Consider the following 23,867-nt stretch of genomic DNA (forward strand, 5'->3'; position numbering starts at 1 on the left):
CGACAACATTCCGGGTATACGATCAGTCCGAATGCCTGTCTGACCCTGAAACAGTAAAAGCGGCGCTTGTTCTCCTCTGGTTTGAGGCCGCAGTGACGTCCATGGGTCATGACTGAATTAATAGACATTTCTTGCACTCTGAGAGCTTAGTGCAAGAGCCGCAAACACACACAAATGTAGACAGTGATTTGTCTTTCTAAAAAGAATTTGGATGCGGCGTTTTACCACCCGCATGAGTTTCTGCTGAAGTCCCCGGAAGTCCGTGTAACTAGCCACAGTGGCTGCTGCGCACAGTCCTCCGTGAGGACAGCACCCCTGGTGCCACTCAGCAGCGCTCGCCGCTATCATTGACGGATCAACTACAACTCGGTCGCTTCATTCGTGAGCGAAACGTCGTTTCGGTTTCAGCGTTCTCTGCTCAAGGCCGACCACGCGAGCTTGTGTCACAAGCGCGGGGTGTAGCTGGGCGGTGTAATGCGGGACAGTCGAGCGGGTCCGCCTCCTTCGGGACCATTCCGGATATGCTGGTGCTTCACCCGATGTCCCCGCAGCTTCCACGACTGTGCTTCGCATCATCGCCAACGAAGACGCCACGGCGAGGAATGCGGACAGGGGCTGTCATGCGCATTGGTATGGGGGGAGAGAGCGCGTGCAGAGGGGGGGTCGGTATGCGGCAACAACAAGAAACCGCGGAGGCAGCCGGCGATTCGCAACAGCTACGCTCGCGTTCCGGCCCGCGTCGTCGTCTTTGTGACCAGGCGCGCATGGCGGGGGCTGGAGCAACGCCACGCGCTGCCACTGCTGCTGTTGCCGGCGGCTCGTCTGGAAGCTGTCCCCTCCTTCCGCCGCCGCCTACTCCCTCCCCGCGTCGGGAAGCACTCGGGCTGGCGTCGCTTTTGCTTTGTGCATTTCTTCGCTGTGCGACGTGCATCCATTTTGCGTAACACTTGTTACGCGCGCCTCGCGTGGGTCGAAGCTATGCGCTGTTTTGTTTTTGTTTGTTTGGTTCCAGGCATCTGTTATCTTTGCGGGGGAAGAGCTTACGCAGCTAAGAGCAAAAACTGGGGGGAGGGGGTGATTTTACTGGTCAGAATATTGGATGCGCTATGCGGTAAAGATAAAAGCACCACGTGCGATACCGAGCTCTCTACGCACTTGATCATCACAGCTAAAGCCTGGAGAAATCGTTCTGTCCGCTGCTGTCCTGGTTGGGTTCCCTCTTTTGTAGGGTGTGTTATGTAGTGCAGTTATGAAGGCTCACTGAGAAATCTGGAAAAAGGGGCGCGTTAAGAGGAGGCCAGGAAGAAATACACATTCGTTTCTGAAACAAGAAACTTTGTAAGATGAGAGTTCACGGCACTACCATTTGTTCGACAAGGAGGATTCGATTGTGAATTGCGGGGTTTTGGCATCCCGACGCGTCCCAGGCTGTCACGGACGCTGTAGTGGAGAGCTCCGGATTAATTCAGACCACTAAGGCTCTTTAACGTGCGCTGACATCGCACAGCACATGGGCATTTTTGAATTTCGCCTCCATCGAAATACGGCCGCCGCGGCAGGATCGAACCAGCGACCTTGGCGTCAGCAGCCAAACACCAAAGCCTCTGTGCCACCGTGGCGGGTAGGAGGATTCGAATCTGCACAGGCCGACACTTTGAAATCTTAAACACGCACGAGAGTTCCAGAGCGTGCACAGTTGCCCTTCGAAGTGAATGGAACCAGTAAGTAGTCTTGTACTGACGCTTTGTTCCACGTTCGTGCGCATGTGTAAGAGCTTTGGCAGAATGACATCCGGATTGTGCGGCGTACGATGCGCTTCCGTGGTAGAACAGCAGAGCATTTCCACTTTATTAATATCGCGTGACCTCAACGCTCGCTGATAGATGACCGGCTCGAACAACGCCGACTCTGGTGACGCCATCGACGATCGATGGATAGCGAAGGCCTTGGTGCTGGGCGCATTGCGCGCGTGGCGAAAGGTTCAGCGTGAACGAAGAATTTCGTGCAGTCGCGTAAAACTGAGCCGGAAAAGACCCTAGCTGTTGTAAGCCGGCACCGCTGTCCGAAATTACGCACAGCCCACTTAAACTCGGTTTAGCAGAGAGACAACGCTACAGGCAGTCATCGCTCACTTTATTCTGTTTTCACTATACTCCTGCGCGACGCGGAAAGCTTTCAGACTCCTGTCAACAAGAGGGCTCCGCGGCACCCTCTCGTTGTCCCGCAGGGAGCCTCTCGCAACAACGTCAGAGGTGGGGAGAGCGTTGCATAAACGAGATGTTCCAAAACCAGCTACGGGCGTCCTGCAGCGCGCGTATGCAAATTCAGCGGAGCGAGTAATAACGTCGCGATTTTTATCTCCTTACTTTTCTGCCAGTGATGCTCCCCCACGCGTCAAAACGTCAACCGCCGCCTCGATATTACACCAGCCATTTTACTTGCGCCGCGAACACGCAAGTTACAGTGTATCGAATGCGGCCCGGTATGCATGATGGAAAGCAGACACGTCGCCAAGGACAGCCATGATCGCGGGTCCTATGGTAGGAGGCATGCAGGACAAGGGTCCCCCCCCTGCCTCGGCGCTCTGTCACCGTCGGCGCGAGGCTGTCGACATGCGGGCGCGCAGCCAGCGGCCACCGTGCCAGCGTCGCGAAACACGGGGGACTGCGCATTCCGCGCTGGCGCCGCGCACGAACAAAGAGGGAAGGGGGCGACCGGGAGGAGCAACAACCCTTCGGGCCCTCCCGCCGTCGCGGTTCATCGCTTGTGCGACGTCGCGCGCGCGCTCCGGGAATGCCCCGCCGCGAGAGCGGTTCCGTGCCGATGCTTGCCACCGCGTGCGCGTGTCTTGATGTATCTGCCTCTCTCCCCCTCCATCCGCGCCGTGATGGCGCTTTTATGCGTGTCGCCAGTCGGCTCCTTCGACTAGCGGCAGCTTCAGTCGCCGGTGGCTGTGGAGGGTGTTCAACTCTGTTTTGTTGTCCTTTCATCTCTGCCACGAGATTACGCTCTGGAGTTGGTGAATGGCAAACACGACGGAAAGCAGCGGGTGCAAGCAGGAGAAGAAAGAGACGACACAGACAGTGCGCTGACTGACAACTGAACGTTTATTCCGCAAACAGCGAAATGTGTGAGACAAGGCGGGGAGCCAGGAAAGTAAGCCGCCGACAAGAAGAGACAGGGTTCAATGGCAAGAGAGATTAGGGATAGAGCCCCGAGTGACAGCGGCCAGCGGTGTGCGCAGTGTTTTGCCCGTGTCGCTTGCCTCGTCTCGTCGCTCGGTTCTGCATCCACGAAAAACTTGGCTCGTAGCCCTGTGGAGCGCGCGTTATTAAATAATCGGAGCATGCTTGCCGTGCACGATTCCGGTTTGTCGCGTTACTCTTGCCCCGTGGTCTGTCTTTGTCTTAGCGCCGGTTTGGTGGTCACCACGGCTGCCCTTTTGGCGTGGCTGGGAGGCAGTGCCGCGATACTTTTAGAAAGGAAACATTACAGGGGGCTAACAACGTTTGGAAGCGGGCCACGGGCGGACCCGTGTCGAGCCGGGTACGGGCGCTCGGTCCCCTACAGTGGCGCTACGCTCCAAGCGTGCCCTCTAAACACGAAATAACCTACATGGGAGTGAAAAGGGTCATCAAGCGCACTGTCTTTCAGGGGCAGGGTGTGCTGCCCAAGTCCCGGAGTAGAGTTCGATCACTAAATATACGGAATGCTTACCCTTGGCAACGGAGACAGATCGCAAAGCGTGGTAACTTGATGCGGTAGCAGTGGAAGGAGGCTTTTAAACGCGGCCCCGGAGGCCTTGGCTTTAGCAAATGCAGGAGATTGAAAACTCAGGTAAAATCTTCGTAACTGCTAGAAGCTCGCATGTTTTGAGGAGGGAATTCACTTCCGTTGCCAACAGTAAGTGCTCCCCACATTTAGTCGTGGAAATCTAGCCCATGGCTTGAGCACAATAACCTGACCCTTAAAGGGAGGCCGCTAGAGGACCACTTACTCCCTTTTTACTCCTTTCGTGTTCACAGCGTAGGAACAGAATCGCTCGCGACGCATATTCTCACCTGCATACTTCGCTCACTTACAAGCAGGTCGAGCTGACAGTTTACGGGAGTGCTCACAAGGCCGGAGTGCGTAGGCAGCGAACGAACACACATCCCCGCTGTTCACGTCGCGTATGTCACCGCCGCTATCGCGAGGTAAGCGACAGAGCGAGCGACAGCGCTGTGCGCCTCGCTCGATACTATTGCTTTTCACTCGAAACACCAACGGCATAAAGAGTGTTGCGGATCCACGTGTGTCCTACGCTCGACCTGCAATATCCCCGTCGCACACGTACGCCTCCTTGTACGACCAGTTTCCGTTGCTGCTGTAGCGGTTTCATCCGCCAGTTTACTCTAACAGACCAACGCTGCGTGCGGCAGACGGACGTGGCTGCACGGGAGACACGCGTGGCAGTGTTGTACCCAAACTAAAGTTAAAACAGACGACCAAGTTCCCTTCCTGTACAGAGCCCACGGTAGTGGTCTGTGTCGTCCGTCGCAGTACCGCGTACCAGCTCGCAGGAATGTGGTCGGATTGGAAGTGAGGGGATGCATTTTTTTTTTCTCAAGTGACGACGACAGCTGCCTTTTCTCTCAAAAGCACACCGCTTACTTCAGGCATTGCCTGGCATTGCAGGAGAGTGCAAACTCGGCACAAACTTTAAACTCGGAAGACGAGAAAGTATAGTTAACATTTCAGCCTTCCTGTTCCTCAATATGTGCGTCCAGGAAAGCCGTAAATAATGCGCGCATTTCTTTTATTTCCTTTCTGTCGATTCCTGGGGGAGTGACGGCGAAAATGCGCAACAGTCGAACCGACACCCTCCTCCTTTAATTTAGGCCCCGCTAGGTGTGGCAACAATTCTGCGCGGAGTAGAGCACCAAGTGTGAGCTCATAGTCGCTGGATTTTAATTCTCAGTAGACTTATTCTAGTGAAGGCAGTCGTGACATGAATGGGCTGCGTTTGAGAACGAAATTAGATCGAGAGAAATTTGAAAATTAATGCGGGAAAGAATAATACAAGGTTGTAAGCACGACAGTTTCATCGTTAGGCCATCCAAATCAGCACGTGAAAGCTTTGAAAGCTTTACATATCGGTGTCATCGGCCAATAGACTTCCGAGGAAACGGCTTGGTTATCCTGTATGACGTCGCACTTTTCATTCATGGAAGAACCTCTTCCATTAGGCCATCATCCGCGCTTCAAAGCACGAGCGACGCAGGGAACAAAGCGGCTGTACGCCGTCCGCCAAAGGAGGTGCTGCCTTGAAAACGTAACAAAGCAACAGAGTCCCCCAGGAGTGCTGAAAATAGATAAGCACGCATCAACTCCCCTTCTAACCCTGCTTCGAAAACGAAACAATATTATCTGGAGACAAATCCTCGACAAAAAAAAAAAACGGCAACTCGCGAAAAAAACAACCCCCATTTCGTTCAAAGACGTTGTCGAGGGGAGGAGTGCCGTGAACAAAACAAAAACAGAACACAACGACGAAAGACGTGTCACGGCGAGCTTTTGTTTGCGTCACGTAGGGCTCCTTTCGCCGTGTGTGTGAAGACGACTCCCTCCCAACCCTTCGCCGCTGCCGTCGGCGTGACGCAGCGCGCGCTAGCACAACCGAAGTCACGGGCGTCATTGTTTCTCCACATGGACGACGGCGAAAGTGCGCGCCTTTCGAAACCCGCGAGGCGCACCCGGAGAAGACGCCGTTAGGCGGCGGCGATGATCGCGCGCTCTCGCGGATCCTCGTTGGGATCGTGTGTGGCGGCGGGAGATTGATTTCTGGGGGGGGGGGGGGGGGGGGAAGCATGACAGGCCCCGCAGCTGAGCGTATATATATATATATATATATATATATATATATATATATATATATATATATATATATATATATATATATATATGCGGACGAGACGCGGGGACAGGAAGCCGGTACTTCGGGGGCGCACATTCGCTCACGTGCGCAAGACGGAATCCAGCCTCCTCCACCCGCGTCCTCTCCCGCCTCCCATCAGGAAGCACGCTGATTGGTTCTCCGACTGTGCGCCAGCTCAGCGGAGATGGTACTTTGGACGCCGCAGAGCTCGTCTTGCAAGGCTGTGAAATCTGTAATACGCGGCTATCAGCCCCCTTCCGGCCTCGTCGGTTTAGCTCGACTCGATCGTAACCTGTCCAGTTTTTCACTAGCTGAGGAGCATGGATGCTCGGGTGGCACTGCATCGCATCCGGAGCGTGAGCCCCGTTGCGATTTCGTTGCTGCTACGGTGCCTCGATGTCAGCGTGATCTTAAACTTCAGCGCCTGGAGGCACTATTTGAGCTTCATGCCTCAAAGATGCGAAAACGCTGATTTCCGCAAATATAGTTCGGTGTTGCCAAATGCAGCCCGGGCACCAAAACGACGCTTCAGCCACCACCCTGCTCTCGGTAGGTTTTAACGAGTGCGACCAAGAACACAAAAGCCGGCCGCTTTGTGCAAGCTCAGAAAGTGCGATGCACAAGCCCAGAATACATTTATGCATTTATAGCACATTTCTTCCTAGATTGAGAGCGCTGACATAACTTCCTCGTTTAATACATAGTGGGCACCTGTAAAAACGCTCGGCTGTCAGGCGGCTGTATAATCAACCACCTTTGCTCTCATTAAACTTTCTCTCCCTCAGTGGCTTTGGCTGGCGCCACAGTTGCCTAACAACCGACCATTTGGACCAGTATGTTTTAAACGAGGAAGTTATGTCGATATCCTCATTCTGGGCAGAAATGTTACATTATTAAACAAGAAATGTATTCTTGGCGTCTGCCTTGAATTTTTTAGAGCTCGCAGAAAGCGGAGTTCTTGACCGCAATCGTTGTCGTCGGGTGGGACGCTCTATTGTTTCTAAACACCTCTCGAACAGTCTGTGAGCGTCTGTGCAGCGATTATAATATGCACGATAGTAGAACACGTCTCTTACGATGGGTGGTCACCTGGACCATGCCTGTGATGGAAGCGATTACCGAAAGCAGAGGGGCAGACATACGCACAAAAAGAAAAACAAAATAACAGGCAATGTTTACATCTTGCTCTCGGTGAGTTTGGCAACTTCGCGTGACTAATATGTATTTATGTTTGTGGACAATCTTGCGCACAATGCCTCCACACTCATAATTCACCGTCATAATTCACTGGCAGTGCACCACGGCCACGGTACTCGCATTATGGCTGCAGATGCGTTGCTAAACGTGGCCCAGTGCCGCGCCTTTGGTTCCTGGGCTTGCCCTCGTGCTTTCCTGCACTCCAGTGGAAGCACAAAGACAGGATTGCAACTGGGAAGAGTTTGCACCCATTCGTAGCGCCAGACTGAGTGTCGTCAGCCGCGTATCGCGAGAGCTCTCTCGATCCCGTTGGCTGGTTATTTCCCTACCCACGCGCACTAATCGATCCCTGCAGACATGATTTCCAGCATGCAGCCGCGATTTCAAGGTCCGCTTCGTGTCGCTTGGATCAGTTTCGATTGTTTTGTCGGCCGGGACGTACTAAGTTACAGCTGCCCTCCGGTCACGGGCTTATCCGCTGGGCTTATCCGCTGGGCTTATCCGCGTTTCCCTCCCATCGCCCACTTGCTATAGCGTGCTGAAGTACATTAGAGCCACGATTGCGCGGTATACCAGTACGGAAAGCTGAGCGAGTTGCTGCGCTCTCACACTGGCTTTGCATAAGCGCGCAGGCGACAGTTGAGAAACGTATAGACCTCCTGCATGTTTGCAAACAAACGAGGTGGCGCTGCAGTCGCTAGCGGGCCAGGGAGTGGCGTCGCGGAGAGGTGTGGAGCGCGGGTTTTCAAGGCTTGTACGCACGTTTTCAGTTTCTGCCAATCACAGCAAAGGTTGATGCTTTCAACTTAGTAATTTCTCGAAGTACAACGAGCTCGCGTTGGCCACGTGGGGCGTATTCAGAGAAATAGTTTGCCACTGTGTATATTGTATATACGGTTAGGAGTAAGCAGACAGCTTTTCAGCCGTTGATTTCTACGCTAGACATTGAGTAAAATAAGTTTTTGACACTCTGCACTTGCCGGAATGATTCTACTTCGGGATAGTAGTGAGCTGGCGTTGTTTCGGCGGAGCAGACGTGCGCTCACCGTCTGTTGACAAACGCGTCGCACTGTGCGAAAAGTGGGGACAGCGTCGTGTCCCCATTTTCCTCTAGCTGTCTCGCTTAAGCGCTGTTTTAGCCGCATGATCACGCACTAGCCCGCCGACTTCTGCCATTGTTAAACTGGTCGATTTGGTGAAAAATTTTTATTTCTGGAATTATTTTCTTTCCTAGCCCAGGAGTCTTCTCTTTCGTGACGAAAAATTATAGCAAAATAGCAACAGAAATCTATAAATTACGCTCTTTAGATGTGTGGTCATCGAAAATTATGAGGTAATTTCTTTGAGGCTTCCTTTGATTTCAGTGCCGCATTTCTTTGACCAAAGCGAAGGCGAAGAGGTCATAAACGAGGGAACAAACTTAAGGCTCGTTTTGTGACCTTTCACATTTTCTGCGATTGGCATTACTCACCCCGTCGTAATTTCGTAACGCATTAAAATAGAATGATTCTGTTTGTCGCAAACGGTTCCTGAGACATTGAGGAGTGTAATAAATCTCTCGATTTTTTATCCTACACGTGCAGTACTATGTTAGTTATTTTTGTAAGAAACGTTTTCATGTAACCATGCATACATAAGTACTGATTATCTAAAAAAAGAACTAATCGCGCCATTATACACAACAGGGCTTTGTGAACATGCTGGCATAAAAAGTAATTTGCGCCCTTTCTACACAATTATTTAAGGCCTTGGGGCGACTTGCCGAAGGTGTTAATTATGATTACCCAAGAACTGCACCAGGTATAGCTAAAAATAAAACGCATTACTGAAACTAGCGTAGCAATTTCACATTTGCACATTTTAGTTACATACAGCACGAAAACACTTTTCTTTGCTGCGTCCCCTCTCAATCTCGCTACGTGTCTCTGTTAGTAGCCCGGCTGCGGCTGCGTCTTTCCAAACAAGCTGCGCGATCATGTACTGCCTCATGAAACAGCTTATGACACATGCATGTGGCATGCAATAAAAAAAGCATCCTGCTTTTAGCACACTTAAGGTACGCTATTCTAAGCACGCCAACGTGACCGCGCAAGATTGGCACAACTTACCAGACTTCTTTCTACTCGAATCAAATAATTACGTCGTCATATCAAGAAACAGTTTCAACTAAATATCAAATGCAATAAAACGCGCCATTGAAACATGCTGTGCTGTTAACAAAAGAACGCATTCCTTGGGGGCGAGTGAACCTGTCGGCGCCCCGTGCACTCCGGCTCAAGGTGATAAGTACGTGTGCAGCTGCATATGTCGTTTTTTTCCTTGAGCAATTATCAGCCTACTATCCTGAAGTTCAGGTGAATGAACGCAGTAACTTGCATGCTATTAAGTGCATTGAGTGGAAGTGCCTATCGACTCCCATACTTCGCGCTTTACTACCACGGCCCAATGCCTGTTAGCCAGTTTCCGAATGCGGCATCTATGCGCGAGAAACCTATCGAGGCTAATTTAATCTTTTTTATGCTACTACGCGGATCCAGCAGTGACACAGCTGGTCAATACATGCTGCGTCTGCAGTGCACAGGATTGAATCAGCCGCCGGTAGCTGCGGCAGCTGCGGTATGCACGGGCAAGCGGAACCTGTTTTGCCTACCATGCGAAAGTCGCTGCTGACATCAGCGCCACCGTATCTTCGTGACGTCGCGTGGTGAAGGAGGTCTATACGACTACCGTTGGCTGGCAACTGATTTTTTGTTTCATGCCTTGCTGCTAGTATGAATGTAGGAGCGCTCTTCACGAAAAAAAAAAAATCATAAGATCCGGGAAGCTTGCCCGAGACAGTACGCGGCACAGCTGCTGCCCAGCAAAACAGAGCAACGAGGTTCTGCTGCCCTTCCGGTTCATGCCTGAGGAAGCGGATACGGATCTCAGTGCGCGCGCCCTGCACGAAATACTCCTACTATTTGTCGGGGCTGTTCATCACAGGGAGACGAAGAGAATTTTGTGCTTCTCTGGCTGTCTCTGTTTTAGTTGTTTGCAGCTGTTTAAGGACTTCTAGAGAGGGAGCGGAATGGGAAGTTTCCTGCCATCTAGAGAAAGGGGTCGAAGTAATAAAAAGTGGAGTATCCATCGTCGTAGAACTTTATCCAACCTATTCAACGCCTCAGTCTCTGCACACGAAAACCCTTTGGGAGCAGCGAGAGAGAGCGCATACAGAAGGAGCAAGTATCGGCCTTCGGCGCCTCCCTAGCGTTTTTGGCCAACGGACAGAAGCATGCATGTTATCACACACTGCCGAAGAGAAAGGATACCTGCGCGCGACTCTGGCTTTTTTAATACACGTAATTTCTCGTGGTCGTCGCAGCCCACATAAAGGAACGGCCTTCATCAGAATATATATATATATATATATATATATATATATATATATATATATATATATATATATATATATATATATATATATATATATATATATATGTGTGTGTGTGTGTGTGTCTGTGTGTGTGTGTGTGTGTGTGTGTGTGTGTGTGTGTGTGTGTGTGTGTGTGTGTGTGTGTGTGTGTGTGTGTGTGTGTGTGTGTGTGTGTGTGTGTGTGTGTGTGTGTGTGTGTGTGTGCGTGCGTGCGTGCGTGCGTGCGTGCGTGCGTGCTACGTCCACCGCTATGGACGAGGGTGGCGCTGGTGAACACTCTCAATTGTCGCTTACACGCAAAACATAAATACCCACGAAAGCAGCAGATTGGACAGCCGTCGCCGTAGCTCGGTTGGTAAGAGCACCGGACGCGATATTCGGAGGTCGTGGGTTCGGATCCCACCGGCGGCATGGTTGTTTTTTCTGCTGCTTTATAAGTAATTTTCTTTAAAAAAACTAATTGATTGGCACTAGATATTAAAAAATAGAAAACATTCCCCTATGCACCTTGATTTCGGTTACTGTTGGCTTCCTTAATGTTTGTCAAACGAGCCCCTCACTTCATTTGCCTTGTCTGTATATATATATATATATATATATATATATATATATATATATATATATATATATATATATATATATATATATATATATATATATATATATATATGTAAAAACAACCATGCCGCCGGTGGGATCCGAACCCACGACCTCCGAATATCGCGTCCGGTGCTCTTACCAACCGAGCTACGGCGACGGCTGTCCAATCTGCTGCTTTTGTGGGTATTTATGTTTTGCGTGTAAGCGACAATTGAGATATCGTGGGCTCGGATCCCACCGGCGGCATGGTTGTTTTTTCTGCTGGTTTATAAGTAACTTTCTTTAAACCAATTGATTGGCATTGGAAAAAAAAATAGAAAACATTCCCCTATGCACCCTGGTTTCGGTGACTGTTGCTTCCTTAATATATATATATATATATATATATATATATATATATATTAGCAGACAAGGTAAAGGAAATGAGAGGCTCGTTTTTTTTTTTTGAAAAGCTTATGGAGCCAACACCCATCGAAACCAAGGTGCACAGGGGAATGTGTAATTTTTTTTGTGTGTGTAGTGCTGATCAGTGGGATAATAATACTTGGATTAATCTAGCGCTTAAAGAAAATTGCTTATTAAGCAGCAGAAAAAACAACCATGCCGCCGGTGGGATCCGAACCCACGACCTCCGAAATCGCGTCCGATGGTGTATATATATATATATATATATATATATATATATATATATATATATATATATATATATATATATATATATATATATATATATATATATATATATATATATATATATATAAGAGAGAGAGAGGGGGGGGAATGTGCGTAGCTATCAGCATGTAGTTCACGCCAAGATTTCGACGATCCACTGGGCCTGAGAATTTTAATGGAGAAATGCACTCTAGGGATGACGCGCCTTATTTTCCCGGCATCACTTATGAATCCGCATTTCGCAGCAGTACTTTCTCATGCAGCAGTTGTTGTTTTTCTTTCTGCTTCTTGCTCGCGTAACAGTGCCGTCGTTCGAAGGACGGGCGCGCGTGCATGGTGTCCTGCCGTCTACCGCGTGTTCGGCTGCGTTGGCCGCGAACTGAGCGTCGAAGACGCCGCGAAGGAACTCTGCAGCGTCGCCGCCCCGGGGAGGCGGTCGCACTAAAAATAAAGTGACACAGCGCCGAGGGGGGCCACCGGGAGGCCTCGCGTGAGGGACTCAGGATTGAGACACGCTCCCCGCGGCTCACGCTCGGCACCGGAGAGCGGGACAGGAGGCCAGGGAGGGGGGCGGGGGATGGTACGGCGCGTGGATGAAGGAGCGGTAGGAGGCAGCTGCTGCGGAGTCCGAACCTCGAGGGCTGTGCTCTCGAGCGCGGCGTATATTTTGTGGCAGTTATACGGGGGCCTGATGGAGTGGCGGCGAGTTGCTGTAGTGCCACGGCTCGCACTGATGGACGGGGAGTGAGAACACAATGGGAGGCAGCGTAGAAAGTGATTTTTAGACGAGGATATAGGGCAGAGTTGAGTGTTGGATATAAAAAAAGAACTGCAGAGAATGTTTACTAAATTCGAATCGGTGCAAAAGCACGGATTTGTGCTACGTACAAGACAACGAGGAACGGGCAGTGCCGCGGGACGGAGCGCTCGCGCTGGGCCAGCTGCGAACAAGCAACAGACAACGAATGATTCTGCCCAGGGTTCGCACCCATCGGATTGCTGCTCACGCACTGAGAGAGAGAGAGAGACGCAGACGGCGCCTTCAGGCTAAATTTTGTTACTCCTTTATCCAACTAAATAAACTGAGTCAAACGGTTTCGTTCCCTGGACCCTGATTAGCGCTCCCTCCGATACCTGAGCCACCGGCGACGCACACTGCTTGGTGACCCAGTCTGATCTCACGCTTGGTTGAGACAGGTAGACATGGGACCAAATAAGCAATGAAGGGGGCATAATGTCGGCCCTGGCTTTTAGTCGCTTCCTGAGATAGATTAAAACGCGTGTTTCACAAGCGGGGCAATGTTTTTACATGTGGAAACAACAACAAAGGCGGCGCAATTTTTTTTTACATCCGTCTAGCTTAATGCGAGACGAGGGTGTGCACACCATGCACATCCATGCTGTGGCGCCACCTTCTGGTCTCTTGTGCAACTCGCCCGCGGATGCAGCATTGTTCTGAGGGTGTCAAACACCCTCGGCAAGGGCTCGCGAATGCGACACAATGGAAGGTGTTTGCGCGCGCATGCATCATGGAGTCTGTTTACTTCCTTTTCTCTATTTTGGCCCTTACCGCGAGCTCTCTAAACGCGATGCTCAAGGTTGCCGACCCTGCACTTTTCTTCAGCGTGCATGATCCGACTGCAAACCGACAATTCTCTGCTCGCTCCTCCACTGTGGCTCAGGAAAAAAGAAATGAAAGAGAGCATGCAAAACATAATACGTGCCAGACGAAGCTTTTGTTTTTTCGGCGCACTCGACAATTATTTGCCTCGTGCAGGTGCTTAATATATGCGTGATACTGCACGCACTACAAACAAGGCCCGATTACAGCTGCGCCCTCCCGCGGTTTTTCACGTACTCCTTTCGCCGTTTGCTCAAGTCGCTTTGTGCAGAAAGCAGGGCCAGTGTTTGTACAACGTCTGTGCGTGCGTGAGTTGTGCGCAGTGTGTGTGTTCTTTCACCTTTATGGTTTTCACTCCCCCCCCCCTCCCCCCCCCCCCCCCGATTGAGGGGCAATGAAGTCGGCGGAACGAGAGGCATCCGCCGGAGTTTCTTAACCTCTTGCCGCAGCCGGTGGAACAATGGAAACTCGTGACGCCTTGCCGCGTCCGCGCAACACTGAGTCGCGCGTGCGCTCTCCTTGTTGCTCCCGCTCCGCTTCGTCTCGCTGGTTGGGTGCAGCGAGCGATTCGCTGTTGCAGCTGATGACATTCCGAGCACAAGAGCATCGAGCAGTGGCCAGTGAGACTAAACGATGATACGAGGTTGGGGTCAGTGCACTGAACTGCTTGGATCTGTGCGAAAGAGACAAATAAAAGTAGAGCATTCCGTGAAATGGCGTCGTTAGCGGTTTCCTTTGCGAAATAAAATACCGCTGCATCAGTAGTACTTTGGTTTGCGCTGGTTGGTACGTGCTCTTAATTTAGACGATTTCGCCACGAAAGACAGGGACCAAAGCACTGGCGCTGTTTGACTTTAATTGGGCCTTCCTGTGCCTCGAAAGAAGCCAGCTACACGTGTGCTTAGAGATGTACATCGCGAAAGCAACAACGAAAGCACCGTAAGGTTTAGCGTTCCTGTTATTTCCCTTCCTTGTAAAACCGCAAATTCCCGGCTCGTTTTTCGCGCATGAGGCCAGTGAAGAGAGCGAACTCATCTCTGTTTGTGTTTCTTGCAGGCGCGGAGGATCTGACGGTCCGCTGACTTCTTTTCCAGCCAGCGCCCATCGACGTAACGTGAGTGCATACGCATTGCATTTTTGCTTTGACGGCGATCTGGATTCCCGAGCCTCGCGGTGCGCGCGAGGCAAACGCTGAAAAGTGCCTGTAATGCCCCAGTTCGTTGCAACTACTTTCCAGCGTCTGCTCGAATCGTTTGTTCGCCTTGTTCATTTCTTCTTCGTGTGTCCCCCCGTCCCCTGCTGCGCTACAGTCTCGCTACGATCATGCACCAACAAGCACGAGAAATCTCGTCGTTTACCAGGTTGCCGTATTTATCTACCGTTTTTTTCTTGCCAAGGAAGAATGAACACGAGAGGAACCTATTAACGAAATATTGTCACGTGCAAAAGTTTCCATATATGAATATAGAACTTTTGGGACCCAACAAAGTTGTTCAAGGGTGCCTGAACAATTTGAGTTGCGCCATATATAGAGTGACGAGAGTGGAGAGGATTTGGCACTGTTATTCAAGAAGGCATTGCTTCTGTAAATAAAACACTATTATTCAAACGAAAATATATACATGCATGCAACTAAACGAATATTCAATGCGTGCCAACACCAAACACATGATTTTTATGTCATGCATAGCACATTGCGACTTTACAAAGAAAATAACGTGTTACGTTTTGTTCAAAAGCACCTGTTTTATCTTTCTCTGGCAGGAATGAAGTCTAGGTATAGCTTTTTCAGATCAAGTGAGTCTACTCCAATATGTAATGCCTGCAACTTTCAGTATGTGACGACCATAATCTGTATTTATCTTTCGCGTCATGATTTTGGTATGTCCTTTGGCGTTTGTCGGCAACAGAGATCAGTGATGCAGCGATGTTTTGTTTCTAGTGTGTCTGACTCGGCTCGGCCCAAAAGCTATTCGGAAAGGGTGTGGCCTGCAGATGTTCTCACAGCTCGCATGCACTTGATGATGCAGGGGTGTTAATTTAAAAAATGAAAAAGAAATAAAAAACCTGATGAGGTTCACTGGTCACTGACCAAGGTCAACAAAATAATGACGTTTCGGGAGCACTACGGCTCCCTTGTTCACAATAACCGAAACGTCATGTTTTGTTGACCTTGGTCAGTGACCAGTGAATCTCATCAAGCCATGATTCCTGACCAGACGGTATGCCGTGGAACCCTCGACTACATCGAATAAAAAAGATGCTGCCGTCCGCAGAAACTGCCACATGCTCGCCGGCCGGCGAAAATAAAAGGGATGAGATTCACAATTCAGACTTCATTAAGAAATAAACGCATACAAAACTTGCATGTAGATAGATAAATACTGGAAGAGGTCCGAAAGTTGAGCACTGCAGCTGGCCTCTTGCAATAAAAATGCAGAAAACAATAAAATGACGTAGCTTATGCGTCGATACAAAAATATTAGCAATATATGAAATAAAACAATAGAATTACTTTAAAAAATACATACTATAAACACTGAAGATTGCAAATGCAGATTATAGATCAAATAGATGTGTGGATAGAACAGTATCTTGATAAATCAAGAGTCAAAGGTGAACGAGTGACGCTTACACTTAAATGAGGACACACGTGACACCGTTTTCATACTACAAGGTAATGAATTCCATATCTTGATTACATAGAATCCAGCCGTTTAAATTCCGTATTTAGGTCGAACCTTTGTGGTGCAAAGTTATTGTGGAATGCATATCTCGTGGGGTTATCGTTACTCAGTTCTTGAATGTGTATGTACAGAAGAATGTTACGGATATTTTTCATATGATAAGCAAATACGCCAGGACTTAAGGGTGTTAAGTATACAGGGTGCTTCATTAAGACTTTACACAATTTTTAAAAATAGGCTCTTTGACTTAGCTAGAAGAGCGCTTTTGTCGGCATAGCAGTGTCAGCGGTGTAGTACATCAGAATACAGATAAGGAGTGCTAACTAGCAGGCTGGTTAACTAATATTGAATAGATAGCTTTTTAACTATTATCGATAGGCTCCTTAATTATTGAGAGGCGTGTTGCCCACAGTAAGTAATATCCATATCAGTTTTTAGAATTTCGAAAACGCGGTTCCCCTTGGCGCTGTGGCCCAACCTATCTTGGCTATTTCCACGTGTTGCGTGCACTGGAGAGGTTGCTTTGCCTGCAAGCTTCTCGAAAGCCCATGCATTTTGGCGCGATGTAGCCAAAATTTGATGGGCCCCTGCGCCGAGGGTAACCGCTTTTTGTAATTCTAAAAACTCGTATGGATGTTATTCACAGCTGGCTACACGCATATCAGTAATTAAGAAGCCTAAGAGTATTAGTTAAACACTTAAATATTCATTATTTAATCTCCTGCTAGCTAACACGTCATAGCTGCATTCTGATGTATTACATCGCTGAAAATGCTACGGCCGAAAAAAGCGCTCTTGTAATTCAAAAAGCCTATTCGTAAAAGCTGTGTAGTCTTAGATGAAACACCCTGTAGAGTACAGTGGTGTAATGGAGGTATCCCGATCAGACCAAGTAATTATACGAACCGCTTGGTTCTCTATGAGCTGGATTGTGGAGAGATGAGGATAGCATGTCTGATCTCACGATGTGATACATTGATTCAAATGACAATGAGTGATGCCATAGTACAGTGTGAGTAGGGTATGCAAACCCAAGTAATGTCTTGCCTTTGGGAGAAATGTGATCCCACGTGGTATTTTTTTTTTTCGGAGTTGTTGAATGAGCAGGTTGAATTCTATAACCAGCGATCTAGTTCTACACTAAGAAATGTACGATGATACGGAGGATGTATGGAATGAGAGTTGACCGAAAGAGTACTTGGGGTGGTTGCATGCTTGGAACTGAATACCATGAACTTGGACTGTGAATACCATGAACTTGGACTGTGTGTTGGAGGGGAATAGTTCTTACGGCGTATAGAACAGCATAGAAATGACGACAGACAGGCAAGAGCGGTGGAAATAATGGAGAATGTGAGAACAGAAAAGGATGGCAACTATTTACTAGCTGTGAATGAGTAAACACACACATACAATGAATGACACGTATCTCTGTATGTATGATAGGACGCGCAAAATATATATTTACACATTGCTGTAAAAATATCTATGCACCTGTTGGAGAGCTCCAGCCCCGCATGTGTTCTGCCCTGCCACAGTTCACAAGCGATGGCTCACTGTTTTGGAGCTGCCGTGGACGTTCCAGTTGGACATAGAGGACGGAGCCTTTTATTTATTTATTTATTTATTTATTTATTTATTTATTTATTTATTTATTTATTTATTTATTTATTGTACCCTCAGGGCCAAAGGCATTACAGAGGGGAGTGGGTTTAGGATAAACAACAATTAAATAGAATACAGTGAAAATAGGTATTACAAAGAAATTTCCTCCAGAATAAAACAAATAACATCCAGAAAACGTAAATAGTATATAAACAATGTATACAATACAGTGAAACAGATAAAACACACAATAAACTTACTTCAGAATAAACAATATCAGCTACAGCGTCATGAAAGATTTTATTATCAGGAATGGCTGCAATATCGTGGGGAAGGCGGTTCCATTCCACAGATGTGCGGGGAAGGTAAGACTGAAAGGAAGATTTGGTGTGGCATGTTGGGATGCCAACCTTGTGGCGGTGATCGATGCGACGTGAAATGTATTCGGGGGGTGACATGAAATAGTTGTGAAGCGCAACGTGATGATATAGCTTGTGAAATAGCGTTAGGCGACCAATTTTGCGGCGAGATCGCAACGGTGGGAGTGAGACGTTAGATTTCACGGCTGTGATGCTTGCCGTACGGTTGTAATTTGAAAGAATGAAGCGAACGGTGGTGGTACTCCTGTCTCGAAAGAACCGAGGAGCCTCGCGGCTTCGCGTTCTTGTCCGCCTCCCACGTGTGCCGCTTCGGTGCCCGGGGATGCTCGGCGCTAGCTGCCACTGAGAGAGGGGAGTTCCGGCGGCCGCGTAACTGGGGAGTTGGGCGTGCTGCAGCTGGCGTTGAAAACTGTCCTGCTGTCGGAAACAGCGATTGCGATTCTCGGTAATACGAGTGGACAGCGCAGCTGAGGGCGGTTATTGGCCATCGACAGGTGCGGTATGCCTCTGCTCACCGACTGCAAGCACGATTTGCTGCAGGTGCGGAATTGGCCCAAGGTAGCACTCGCGGGCGTTAGTTTGCAGGGTGCCATTTGTTCGATGGGAACCGCTCCCCCTCGTGTTTCACCCTTCCCGCTCTCCCCTTCAGTGGCGGTCGCCACCCAACCCATAGAACGGGCGCAGTGCCAGAACGGGCCTTAAACAGCAGCGCTGTGAACGCACTGCAGGCTAAGGAATTCAAGCGTCCCGCGTGCAGTCGGGTTGGTGCAGTTCACGCGGCCATGCCTCTTCATAAATCGTTAAACGATTTTTTGTACTGCTGACCATTTGTTTTCGGTGCTGCTCGTTTTATAGGCCGAAAGACCTGCCTTAAATGACCAACAACCGCCGCGCACCACAGGGCACAGTCGACAGTGATCGTCTTCCATTGTGGCCTAGTTCGGCGGGGTGACGGTTTAGGCTGTTTCGAAATGGAACGGTTATAGCCCCTATCGCAGTAAGTTCTGGTATGTGCCAGCATTAGATCCTACGTTATCATATCCAAAGACTGTAGGTGGTACTGCGCAGCACGGGCGAAAGACGAAGACCGCGCAGACATGTCCGCATTCCGCTGCGCCACCTGCCGTGATATGGACAGCTCAGCTCTCCGTTTTACTGCGCATAATAATAATAATTGGTTTTTGGTGGAAAGGAAATGGCGCAGTATCTGTCTCATATATCGTTGGACACCTGAACCGCGCCGTAAGGGAAGGGATAAAGGAGGGAGTGAAAGAAGAAAGGAAGAGAGAGGTGCCGTAGTGGAGGGCTCCGGAATAATTTCGACCACCTGGGGATCTTTAACGTGCACTGACATCGCACAGCACACGGGCGCCTTAGCGTTTTTCCTCCATAAAAACGCAGCCGCCGCGGTCGGGTTCGAACCAGGGAACTCCGGATCAGTAGTCGAGCGCCCTAACCACTGAGCCACATGCAAAGAGCACGACGGTTGCACGAGCCGCTCCCCCTCCTGCACTCTCCCACGCTCTCGCCTTACCCTCTCCCTCCGCTTTCCTCCTCTCGCTACGCCACCAAGGCCGCTCAACCCCGGAATGGGCGCTTGACAGCTGCACTCAAGCTAATCGAGATTAGACAAATTGCAAATGGCAGACTTGGGTCGGATAATGAAGTGGACAACAATCTTCACCCGGTGACGCCAACCTTGGAATGTTGAAAGTCACGCAGACACGAAGAGCGTTTCATTGAGGTGATCCAATGCCCACTTCGCAATATACGCCCACATACACTTTACGCATTTCTTACTGATGAAAAAGGAAAAGCTCGTACGTGATCACCGTGTATACGTTGTATTACTCTCGTGTACAGACCTTAAATGCCCGATCATAGAGCATTTTTCGCGCTTTCAGTATAGTAGCATGGCATGCCTTTTTCCCTCAGTTTGCTGCTTGGAGAGGACATTCGTAAGCCCCTAGCCGCCTATGGCTATAGGTATTGCAAAGCACCAGCTGTAACGTTTATAAACGCGTGAACATCGTTCATAAATAAATAAATAAATAAATAAATAAATAAATAAATAAATAAATAAATAAATAAATAAATAAAAACACGCCTTTTTAACACTGTGCGTGGAGCATGATGCTTGAGTTGGAGTTGCGCATGCTGCAATAAACCAAACGCGATACACCGCAACTCCCGAAATGTTTTATTGCCACATCCACTATAGTTCGAAGCGCGCGCCGCATCGAACGTGATGACGCATTTCGCTAAAAATGGAACCTCAGGCCCGGATTAGTTTCGCTGCTCCACAGGACTCGCGGCAATGTTGTTGGAAGCGTTATTTAAATGAACCGATTAAATTGGAGTGTTCAGCAAGAATATGTCGACGAAAATGTAGCTCTAAATGTTTGATTAATAACGAAGACAAATTTTTAAGTAGGTATTCACTTTCAAGCGATATTGGTGGTGGTGGTAGTGGTTGTTTATTAAAATAATAGTAAAAAGGAAGGAAACGATTTTTGCTAGCCCCGGCATCTGCCATCGATACTGAAGCACCTGAGCTGGGGCAGCGTAAATAAAGGACAGCAGGCAGAATGGAGAAATGAAATGAAAGAGGTGAGGGGACAGGAAGAGAGGATAGGGGGAGAAGTAATATGTACAAACTATTTACACAAAAAGAAATGTGTCCAGGATGTGCGCGTGATTAGTTCATTTTAGAGGAATTAAATCGCACACGCGCACAGCACTGTGTTGGCTACAACTGGAGTGGGGCGTCCAGTTATTAATCGTTCAAGGTAGAACTCGCGGAGCGTTCGGTCACTGCGTGTAACTATACCTGACGGAGAACCGACGGAACGTCAAGCCCATGTGTTCGAGGAATGCACAGAGGCTCATCCAATGTTCGCTCACGAGTGCGCACACTGCCCTGCGGCCACAATAGCGTCTTGATGGAGTCTGGTAGTATGTCCTGCGCCCTATAGGCCGCGAGCATATCGCGACGAGCATCGGCGAACACGGAGCAGTGAAGGGGCAGGTGTTCTAGTGTTTCCACTGCACCGCATCCTTCACACACATCACTCGTCGCGATGACTACGCATACTTTGCGCACTCTATATATATACCTTACATTACATTAATTGTGCAGTGCTATGTCATGAAAGGTTGCAGAACGCCTATGAGTCATAACCGTGAGTATTAGTCATGACTTTCATGAGTATAAGTGCCCGCTTACATGTTGTGTCATCGTACGCCGACGTTCTGACATCATCGAAATTTCGTGCCGTGGACTATGAGTCATTACCGCGAGTATGAGTCATGACTTCAATGACCATACATCTTCCCTTACATGTTGTGACATCGTACACCGGCGTTCTGGCATCATTCGAATTTCGTGCCGTGGACGACGACAGACGGCGGCTTTTGTTCTGATGGGACATGTAATGCTTTCGCATTAAAACGCACACATATGCTGTACGTTATCAGGGCACGTTAAACATAATGAAGTTGTCCAAATTATTCTCGAGAACTCCACAATGGAACCTCTTTCACTCCCACCATCCCCCCTTCTCTCTCGTCGCGAAGACGTTCACTAAGAAGTCAGAGAGTTACTGCGTGATTCATTTCCTAAAAAATTTCTCCGCCAACAGTGTCTCAGTGTTCGACATAAGAGCGTTAGCCACGGGATCTTCAAGTGTTTACATCGGTGTGCTCAGAAAACGTGAAGATCAAATCCAAACATCCACGCATTTTCTTTTTTGGAAACATCCCATCTAAGACACCAGCCGCGCCATCTACCTCATCAATTTTGCACTACTAATGCTATTTACAGCCACCTTCGCTATGTCTGGTATATTTTCTCTATATATCAGTTAATAAATTTTATAAACATATGCACCACCAGACGACGAATCGTTTCACACCATCCGGATACCCATGCGACAAACGGTTCGGCTGTAGTGGCCGTCCGAAGGTCCTAAGAATTCACGGATGGGGGGCAGAAATTAAGGTCGGTGGTGCGAAGCCCACATACATTTTGGGCTTCATCTCTAATCGTAATTTTATCCTCCTGAACATGCCAAGCCATTTGACACCACTTCTAACATCTGCGACCAACGGGTGGCCTCAAATTTTATGCAAATGGTGGCCCCTGGGAGGGGGGAGAGGTGGGTTGTTCCCACTTCGATGACCCCCTCTCTGGCACATGTATAACGGATCGAAAGTGTAGGTATCAATTGACGCGCTACGCGCCCACTGTTGCTACTGTTTTGGTCAATTTGACCTTCACTGCAAACAGACGCGTCCTTGACAAACGTAAGAGCTCGCGCTCTTAGAAGACCAGTGTGCTCTGTGCACCCTGCCCAGGATACCTTCAGCGCTGAATATGCCGCCCTTTAATAAAGTGGTTCAATTTCTCAGTCAGTTCACTTCTGGCGTTGCACGGTACACGGGGGTGTTGCCCTTCGCTTCCAATGCTTAATAGAAGTATAGTTTCGCTATCCCTCGATGGTGGCCGAAAACGTAGAAGTGCATTTTACATTTAATGCCACACATATATACACACACACAACATCACACAAACAACTATATGAACCACTCTGCCGTTCCGATGCCAGTGCTCCAGCCTCTCGTCACTTCTCGGGGGCAGACTAACACACATATGAGACGTGGGAGTCCATTTTACGCACCACCGATCCAGCTCAACAGCATGGGATCGTCGAGCACGCATTGGAGGCCGCACTGGAGGCTGCCAGGACACTGTGGTATTAACGCTAATCACCAGGCCGATGCGGCTGCGCGTTCTGCTCACAACGACGGGCTTCCAGTGAGGATCCCAATATCGAGACCTGACGCTGCGTGTGGGCTTCGCCCTTTGGCGCTGGAGCTCACACTTTCCGCGTGGAACACGGGAGAGTTTTGCAACCTCCGCCTCAAGGCACTGGACCCTTGACTGCGCCTTCGTTTTCCCCATAACTTAGCACGTCGAGAAGCAACATTGTTATGCCGTTTATTGATCGGTGTTGCATTTACCAATTACTATGCTTTCCGGATGAGGATGGCCGACAGTCCTGCCTGTGAAAGCTATGGCTGTGAGGAGACCATCGCTCATCTTCTCTGTGAGTGCCCTGCACTTGCGAGTGCAAGACATACACTGTGTTGTGCCCTGGACCGCCTCGATCCTCGTCCATTAACAGAGCAAAAGATCCTCGGTCCGCGGCCACAGCAGTCGACTGCCCTCAAGGCATACAAGGCACTCTTTGCCTACTTGAGAGCGACTGGATTGAGTGACAAATTGTGACAGCGTTGTGCGTGTGTGTGTTATGCCTTTTTCCCCTCTCTCTTCCTCCTTTTAGTCCCCTAATCCCTCTTCCCCAGTGCAGGGTAGCCAACCGGAGCCCCTTTCTGGTTAACATCCCTACCTTTCCCTCCTCCTCTTTATCTATCTATCTACTTTCGGGCGTTAATTTCCCTCTTTGGGTGTAATAAATTTTTAATCATACTGTACTGCCAGATTCCGCTTACCTACAATCCTAAGAGCGCGCTCTCAATCTCGCGCACAGTGCGCGAAAATAGTCCGGGACTGAGTTGCCTTTAACGAGCGCAGTGTGAGGTTGTACACGAACGCTTAAACAGGAGCGCCGTGTCTCAAGCAGCGATGGCAAAAGAACCGAGGGCTGGCCGAAACGCGAAGCCACTATGAGAAAAATTGACTGTGGTTTAGCTCCGGCTAACCCTAGTTGAATTGCTAAAACTTCGTTTCCTCGGCACGTCGTCTATGCAGCGT

General features: G+C 49.1%; 1 protein-coding gene across 2 annotated transcripts in view; it reads left to right on the forward strand.

Annotated features, from left to right (window-relative positions):
- The window catches only part of LOC144115717 (SH2 domain-containing protein 4A-like), a 336,736-nt gene that overhangs the window by 200,015 nt on the left and 112,854 nt on the right, over positions 1 to 23,867 (forward strand). For both annotated transcript variants that reach the window (XM_077650196.1, XM_077650197.1), the window contains one exon: positions 14,476 to 14,533. The gene's annotated coding sequence lies outside the window, so the exon portion shown is untranslated. The remainder of the gene's footprint in view (positions 1 to 14,475; positions 14,534 to 23,867) is intronic.

The sequence above is a fragment of the Amblyomma americanum genome, chromosome 1 (genome assembly GCF_052857255.1).
Source record: "Amblyomma americanum isolate KBUSLIRL-KWMA chromosome 1, ASM5285725v1, whole genome shotgun sequence".
NCBI classification, from domain to species: Eukaryota; Metazoa; Arthropoda; class Arachnida; order Ixodida; family Ixodidae; genus Amblyomma; species Amblyomma americanum.